This window comes from Vulpes lagopus, chromosome 19 (genome assembly GCF_018345385.1).
Source record: "Vulpes lagopus strain Blue_001 chromosome 19, ASM1834538v1, whole genome shotgun sequence".
NCBI classification, from domain to species: Eukaryota; Metazoa; Chordata; class Mammalia; order Carnivora; family Canidae; genus Vulpes; species Vulpes lagopus.
Genome location: NC_054842.1, coordinates 53,312,592 through 53,320,711, shown reverse-complemented (window position 1 = coordinate 53,320,711; position 8,120 = coordinate 53,312,592). Strand labels below are relative to the sequence as shown.

The window sequence follows — 8,120 nt, the reverse complement described above, 5'->3', positions numbered from 1 at the left end:
TTGTGATGTCTGGGTATTTATCTTAAGCAAGTCAGCATAGACTTCATCAAAATGGCAGTATTTTATGGAATCCAGTTGTAGGGCTAATGTCTGGGGTTTCAAAGAGCGTCAGTTTTAAGCCTCTGACCTCTGCTCCAGAAGGGTAAAGGTCGACACTAAAAGCTGCCATCTTTATGGAGGATAATAAGCAAATGGGGTTTTCTTCTAGTGTGGCTAAGAGACCCAGCAGCTCCAATTCAATTCAAGGAGAATTCAGTGAGGCCAGAGCGGCATTCATCCCCGGGAGGCTCCCTCTTTCTGCTAAGCGTCTACTTGCTCGAGCTCAGTATTTATTGAGTGCTTACTATCTGACCAGCTCCGTGCCGAGTGCTGTGGGGAACAGACCTAACACATGAAAGACTGTACTGCACGAGTGCTGGCTTCTTCCCCAGTTTCCTCGGCCAAGCAGACTTCACCCGGAGTGCTCCCTGACTGATCTGCCAGCAGAAGGGGCCTGGCATTTGTTTTGTCACCACAACTGTAGTATTTGAAGACTCCTAGCTCACCTAGTTCACCTCTAGGACTAGAACACTGAAACCCCACTGTTCTGAGCTGGGTCCAGGGCAGCTGGCTACTTTCCTGCCATGGTCTCAGATGCTCCCTGCATCTTTACCTGGGGCTCTACTCCTGTCTGACTTAGATGTTGGGTATTGCCACTATCTCATTGGCCCTGCAGTCAGGCAAGACCAGAGCAGATGCCTCATTTCCCCAGTCCTTCAACCTGTTTCCCTTTGTGTGCTTCCTTCCCCTGCAGGGAAGGGCACATCCTCCTCAACACCCATCTAGAAACCCAAGAATCAACTTAAATCCTTACCTCTCCCTTTCCTCCATCATTCAAACAAAGTTGATGGTCAATTTCCCAAATCTGTGAATTCCCCTCCACCACCCTCCTGTGCCTGTCTAGCTCCCCAACACAGTCTCAGCGCCCAGCATAAGGCCTGGCAGGTGGCTGTTTATGATATTATTGAATCAATGGCTGAGAGAGTGAGACCTTCCACGATGAGCTCTCTAGTCTAGTCTCACCTCTGCATTCGCTTCAGCTTCCTCTTTACCTGAACTCCTTTCGGCCCCTTATATTCCCACCTGTCTGGAAGCCCCTTGCCCTTCTGTCTGAATGAGATGGCTCCTCTGTGTCCCAAAGCCCCACACACCCAGCCTGTTCCCATAGAACACATATCCCACTGCATTGGATTGCCTGTTTGTATACCAGTTATTCTCTTACTTGACACTAAGCTCCATGAAGCAGCGTCTGTGTTTTACTTACCATTGCACTCCAGGCATTTAATGCAGAGGAAGTGCTCCTCTAATATTTATTGACTACATGAAGGTCTAGGAAAGCCTGCCTCTGCACCTAACCTCTTACCGCCCTGGCGTCTCCTGCAATCCCCACCCACCTACCCAATCCATTTGATGTTTGGCACTAGTCACTCTGATATGCAGTGGAGTATCTGAGTCTCAGGACTAGCTCCACATGGAAATTTGTTTCCTGGAATTGGCATCACCCATTTCGGTTCTTGCCCAACATCGGGTTACTTGGTATAGAGTGTCCTGACCCGCACAGTAGGCCGCGCTTTAGTATTACTTGACCTCCCAGAGTCTATCCAGTGCTGTGCCCTCTTCTGGCACTTTTCTAACTAGGTCCCTTAGGGTGTTTTGTGCTAGGCCGATACCTTTGCTGGGCTGTGAAACCTCTGGGACAAGGGTGACATTGGATTCAAATGTTACCACCCTCCCCCAGTCCCACAGTGCCCAGAACAAAGGCTGTTTTTGTACATAGTAGGTTCCCAGGAAAGAGCGGGTGAGATTGATCAGAAGTTGGAGGGACTTGGGATCCCTGGGTGGCGCAGCAGTTTGGCACCTTCCTTTGGCCCAGGGTGCGATCCTGGAGACCCGGGATCGAATCCCACGTCGGGCTCCCGGTGCATGGAGCCTGCTTCTCCTCCCTCTGCCTGTGTCTCTGCCTCTCTCTCTCTCTCTCTGTGACTATCATAAATAAATTAAAATAAAATAAAGTTCTTAAAAAAAAAAAAGTTGGAGGGACTTAAGGTGGGTGGAGCTCTGGGAGTTAGGAGGATGGGAGAGAAACCCCAAAGGTAAGGAGGGAGAAGGGAAAAGGGAAGCTATTCCTCACCAGGAGTATGGATGGAGGAGGAGATGGTGTGAAGGGCCACGCAGGATTAGCTGGCACATAGAGGGAGGGAGATGGGAGAGCAGAGTGCCCTGAAGGACAAGCCCCCAGCCAGGCTTCCCAGCCAGTGGAGAGCCACAGAGAGGTGCATGCCTGGAGCTGTGTGTGCCCTCCCCTCCTCGGGCCACAGGGGCCCTTGGTCCTTCTCTGCCCCCATCCCCCAGGTGAGGCAAAGCACCTCTCACTCTTCCGTGACAAGGTAAGAATCAAGTCAGCGAACACCTTAGAGAGGATGTGAACCAAGGGCTAGTTATCTTTGTCACTATCAACCACGACCACTCTCCTCACCACTTTTCACGTCAGAATACACCTGCAGAGTTTACCCCGGTGCTCACCTTTACTATCTCAGTCTGATGGTCACAGCTGCCTTATTTACACTTTAGAGTTGCAGACCCAGAAGTCGGGAGGTTGGAGAGCTAAGCCAACATCACACAGCCTTTCTGGGGATGGGGGAGGGGATGTGGATTGAGAAACTTGTTCTGGAATTCCTCTCAGGAAGTGTTGGGAGGGGTGCCTGGGTGGCTCAGTCAGTTAAGCATCTGCCTTTGGACTCTTGATCTCAGGGTCCTGGGATAGAGCCTGCATCATCATCATCATCATCATCATCATCATCGCATCAGTAAGGATCTGCTTCTCCCTCTCCTTCTGTCACTCCCCCTGCTTGTGCTCCCTCACGCACAAATAATAAATAAAATCTTTAAAAAAAAGTTAACCCAAATCTGTGATTCCTGATTCTGTCCGTGTGCACCTGCACCTGTGCATGTCTCTGTGTGCCGGGGTGTGTGGACAATTCCGCGTGCACCTACTTGTAGGTGTGCGCGTGTGGAGCTGTGCTGTGAGTGTCCTCGGGGCCGGGTGCATGCCTGTGTGTGTGTGAATGTGGCTTGGGCGCGTACACACGTGTGCACACAGGCACTCCGCCCCCTTCTCAGATGTCTTGGCTGTGGGTTTGACAACTGAAACCCAGCTGCGCTCTGGCCGGGAAACATCCGCTGTGGAGACCTAGGAGGAGCTGACAGTCCCTAAAGAGAGGTTGCACATGCTGCCAGCAAGCGCTCCTGGCTCGCTGCCTAATTCCCTGCAAATGCTCTTTAAATCTGTTTCTAATTTGGACTCTGCTTTCCCCTGCCCCCTCCCATCCCTCCCCACTCCCCCAACTTGCCTGAAACCAGTCAAATTATGCTGAATAATGGCTGCGGAGGGGGGAGCGTGCTAAAGGTCACCAGTGGGCTGTTGGAGGGTGTAATAATGTCACATTTTAATTTACACAGAGAACGGTGCAGGAATCAAAACCAATAAATTTGGGCTGTACTCGCAACTCCAACCAACGGGAACTCCTGCAGGTCATGCCACTTCCAGGGAAGAAATCGCTAACTGTCACACCCTGCAGTCCACTGTGTTTGAGAAAACCCATGTTCTTACGAACAGATGCAAAATCCAACATTTTTTGTCTGCAAGGGAACTTGTTCTCGGAGACTTGCAGCATCAGCAAGAATCTCTCCAGTTGTCTGAGTATCACCCAGATGTTCTGGGTATTAAGATTCTAAAACACAATATGCCTTCAATATTCTGTGCAGTCCTGGGAGCTACTCCACGCCAGGAAGCCCCAGATCCATGGGAAAGTGTACACAAAGCAGAGCGGGAGGAGTCCAAAGCAGAGCTGTGTGTACATACTGATGGCAGCTTGGAAAGCTTATTTACATTCAGGAAAGGTGGGGAGGGGCCGCGAGAGGCATCTGTGGGAACTGAGCTCCTGTGGAGGGGCTGGGGACGTGATCCGAGGCCCGCTTGGTTTAATAATTAATGGACTTAAAAAGGAAACGTGCATCCTTTGAAGCACCCTGGGGACCCATGGAGTCCAGGGGGCGGGAGGCGCGAGGCCCTGACTTCTGGCCTGTGTTGTGTGGCCAGGTAGCCGGGAGGCGGGAGCAGGATGAAGCCTCGGGCCTTCGGAGGCGGCGGTCTGGTGAGAGCCCCATCCCTCCCTCCTGCTTCTTGAGAGTCTGCAGCTGGCGCGCTCCCGGGGCTGCCGAGGGGGCCTGGCGTGCTGCCCAGCCCTCAGCGGGCCCTGCGACGGCAGGGAGGTGGGGTCTGCAGTCCTGGGGGCCGCCGGGAAGCCGTGAGCCTGTCAAGACTCTGGAGCACACGCTCCTCCATCTGGCTGGAAAGGAAGCAGGGGGGAGGGAGAGCTGCTCTGCGTTGAATGACACTCGGAGGACCTCTGCTCCCCTCTCCCTGCCACGCAGCAGACAGCAGCCACCGGGAGGAGGGCCCCACACTCCGCTTGTGCCCCAAGCCTGCCTCCTATTTCACCTCTCAAGGCGTTTCCCTTTTGTATTTTTCATTTTAAACCGTTGCCATTAATTCAGTTCTGTGTGATGCTAAGGCCTTTGCATAGGTCAAAAGTGCTGCTTAATCCTCAGAACTCACCTGCGAGGTCAGTGTGGCAGGGACTGCCGCTGATTCTCAGCCAGAGTTGCTCCTTCCCTTTCTTTGGGGCCGACTTCCTGCTGGGAGATAACTGCCCCCCCCCCCCCGCCGGGGGTGGGGAGGAGGGGATCACATTCTCCGACCCCCTTTACAGTTAGTTGTGGCCCTGGCACTGGGTCCTGACCGGTGGCATGTGAATGGAAGTGAGTTGCTCCACACAAAGCCTGGCCCATGGGAACCTCCCCAGAAGCACCCTCCAGGCCCTACTTCTTCAGCCCCGGTGGAAGGGGACCACGCCCAGATGCCCTTGGAAGCCACAGATTTAAAACAGCTCCTGAAGTCCTGTGTACAGAAAGAAGGCCTGCCAGTATGTTCCCTGCCTGGTTCTGAGCAAGAAATAAACTTCTGCCCTATTGTTTCCAAGCTGTTATGCTTTTGGGGCTCGGCCTGTTTTATCAGTCAACCCACCCTAAGTGACTAGGAATTTTCACTCCTATATTATAGACTTAGGAGGAAAATTAATTGCCCAAGGTCACATATCCAGGGAATAGCGAGGTCACTGTGCAAGTCTAGATCCCGTTGGTCTCAAGGTCATGTGCACCACGTGAGTTTCCCCAAGCGAGTTCCCCAGAACACTGTTAAAACAGCAGCCGCCACCACACCCCAGAACGTCCATGCTCACCTGAACTTGGGATTGCCAACCTCGACAAAGTCAACAGGTTTCCTCACTGCAGCTCTTTTCAGGATGTTTATGACCACTGAGAATCGTCACAGGGTGCAGGGTCTTCCGAGACCACAGGAACCTTTCCCCTATAGAGCTTCTCAAGAGACTAGCATATGCGGAAGACACTTTGGGAGGGGTTGACCTCTTATGGGCTGAACTGTGTCCCCTCCACCCCCACTAAGAGAGATAATTTGAAGTCCTAACCCTAGGCACCCTGGAATGTGACCTTACTTGGAAATAGGGTCTTTGCAGATTTAACCAAGTTAAGATGAGATCTGTAGGCAGGCCCTGATTCAGCACAACTTGTCCTTATAAGAGGGGAATTTTGGATACACAGACAAGTTGGCACAGAGGGAGGATGATGTGGAGATACAGAGACAGACAAGGAGAATGTTATGTGAGGAGGGAGGACTGGGAAGACGCATCCAGAAGCCAAAGAACACGAGGACTGCGGGCAAAGCCCTAGAAGCTAGCAGAGCAAGGGACACTTCTTCCCCGGAGCCGTCGGAGGGAGCTTGGCCCTGCCAACACCTTGATTTCAGGCTTCTAGCCTCCCAGGTCCCGAGAGAAGTTTCTGCTGTTTTAACTCACCCAGTCTGTGGCACTCGAGCAGGGCAGCCCCAGGAAACGAATACGCTGCCTCTAGCAACTTTTAAGACCAAAGTTTCCTGGCAATGTGAGCCTACTGATAATCATCCAAATGGTAGACAGGGGGTGGCTTCAGTTTATCAAAACACAGAGAAAAGGATCTGGGAGGGACGAGGAGCAGCTCAGAGCTTCAGTCCTGGTGCCCGGCTCTGCGTCTCACTTTGGCTGCTCGACCTCTGTGTGCAACCTGCTTTTCTTTCTGTAGGGTGGGGACAACAAGGCTCACGCCCACTTCATAGGTTGAGGAGAGGGTTAAATAGTATTACTGTGAGCATTTGCTTATTTTTCCAAATCTCAATTTCCCCATCTCTGCAGTAAAGAAAGCGATGCGTGCTGTCAAAGAGGATGCTCAAGAGAGGTAAAATCACAGCTCTCAAGCAGGTAACAAATCTACATCTGTGAAAGATTGGATTTAGCTTACTATAGAATGAACCAGAGAGACGTCACAATTGGTTCAAAGGAGAATCCATAAAACAGACACCTGCAGATTGGAAATCTTGAAATGCATTTCTGAGTGGACACAACGAACTGGCCTTGCTCGCACAGGGCGAGGTTGTCGAGCTCATGTGTGTGTCCATAGTCAAGAGCCCCTGTGGGGTTTTCTGTTCCCTGCAACGTACAGGGCTGCAAAGTGAACTCAGGGGTTAGAAGGGTGTGCTCTAAACAATACGTACTTTTCTCTTAGAGACACACAGGAATATTTCTTGCAGGTTTTCTAAGAATTGCTCACATGTTTATATGCACAGGATTGGAAAAAAAATCGATGAATATATGGAAAAAGCAGGTTGCTGAAGACGGTATGATCCTATTTTCATAAAAACAAGGTGTGTGTGTGAGTGTGTGCCAGACACATGAGTGGGTGTGCCTGTATGATGAGGATGAGGGTATCAACAAATGTCAGGAAGGGTACACAGCCCGGGAAATAATGCCTACCTCCGGAGGGCAGGATGGTGACGCGGAGGGGGTTTTCAAGAGTTACTTTCTAAACTTCTGCATTGTTTGAACAAAAACAAATACCTGCTCCGCAGTATGTTGTGAACGAGGAATGTCTGAACGAGAAATACGGCTATTGTGCTTGGCTCAAGGCCAGCGTGCGAGAAGTGGTAGGCTTCATTATTACTGATGCACACTCAGGGAGCCCAGCGCCTCCGGGCCTGTTCTTGGAAGAGATCACTATGAGGAACCACCAGGGGTTTCTCCCTCTGAGAGAAGCTGGTTTCGACACCCTGGACTACTGTTTTGGGACCCACTTGCCCGCCCCTCAGCCCCTGGAGATGGAGGAAGTCTCCTCTCCGAGTTGCGGCCTTGGGGTGGCTCCTGTCTGCCGCATTTCCTTAGCCCTGCTGGCAACCCCGTGCTCCAGTCCACCCAGTGTTTAGCCGCGTCAGGCGCCTTCACCGCAGGAGGGAGGCCTGGCTGGCCAGACTCTACCTGGGAGGGTTGCCTAAGCTCATCGCCCTCCTCAAGGCCAGGCTGGGGCTATGAGCCACCCACTAGCTCCATGTGCGCGTGCTTGGCCTCCCACGGCCAGGGAAAGAGGATGCTGGTCACAACATGCAGAGACAAAAGCAAGCTTTCGGTGACGTAAAGCTGAATATCTAATCTTAGCCTCTGACTCATCTCCAAAGGGCAGCCCTGGTCGGTTGGAGAGGACGTGAGATGGAGTCACACATCTGACCCTGGTGCAGGTTTGGCCATCAACTAGCTTCATCGCCACGGACTGAGCCTTAGTTTTCCCACCTGCCCAATGGGAGTAAGACTAGTATTTCCCCGGTGAAGTTCAAATGAGGTGGCATCTATGAAGGTGGCCCGTGAAGTTCTGAGTTCTCTGGAGATTTAATTTTGGCTGACGCAGTGAGGTATTTCAGGATAGATCACATTCTACAGTGATAGCAGGTGTTGTATGGCACATACCCTGTGATTCAGGCCACGTAGTATATGCTTCCTTGTACTAGTCCTTCAGGGTTCACAGCAGCGCCACAAGGACTGTGTTACAATCCAATCTCTGCTCTATACGTAAGAAAACAGAGGCAAAAAGAGGCAACTCACCTAAACTTTTCCATGGCAACAGTCTCAACCAGGCAGAAACTT

The 8,120-nt window shown here is 51.8% G+C and overlaps 1 long non-coding RNA gene across 1 annotated transcript; it reads right to left on the bottom strand.

Annotated features, from left to right (window-relative positions):
- Positions 1-3,956: 3,956 nt before the first annotated feature.
- Positions 3,957-5,478, bottom strand: LOC121478509. The gene is made up of 3 exons (XR_005984505.1): positions 5,340-5,478; positions 4,658-4,999; positions 3,957-4,388 (listed from the first exon to the last, which is right to left on the bottom strand). It is a non-coding gene; the product is annotated as an uncharacterized LOC121478509 (long non-coding RNA).
- Between the last annotated feature and the right edge of the window lie 2,642 nt (positions 5,479-8,120).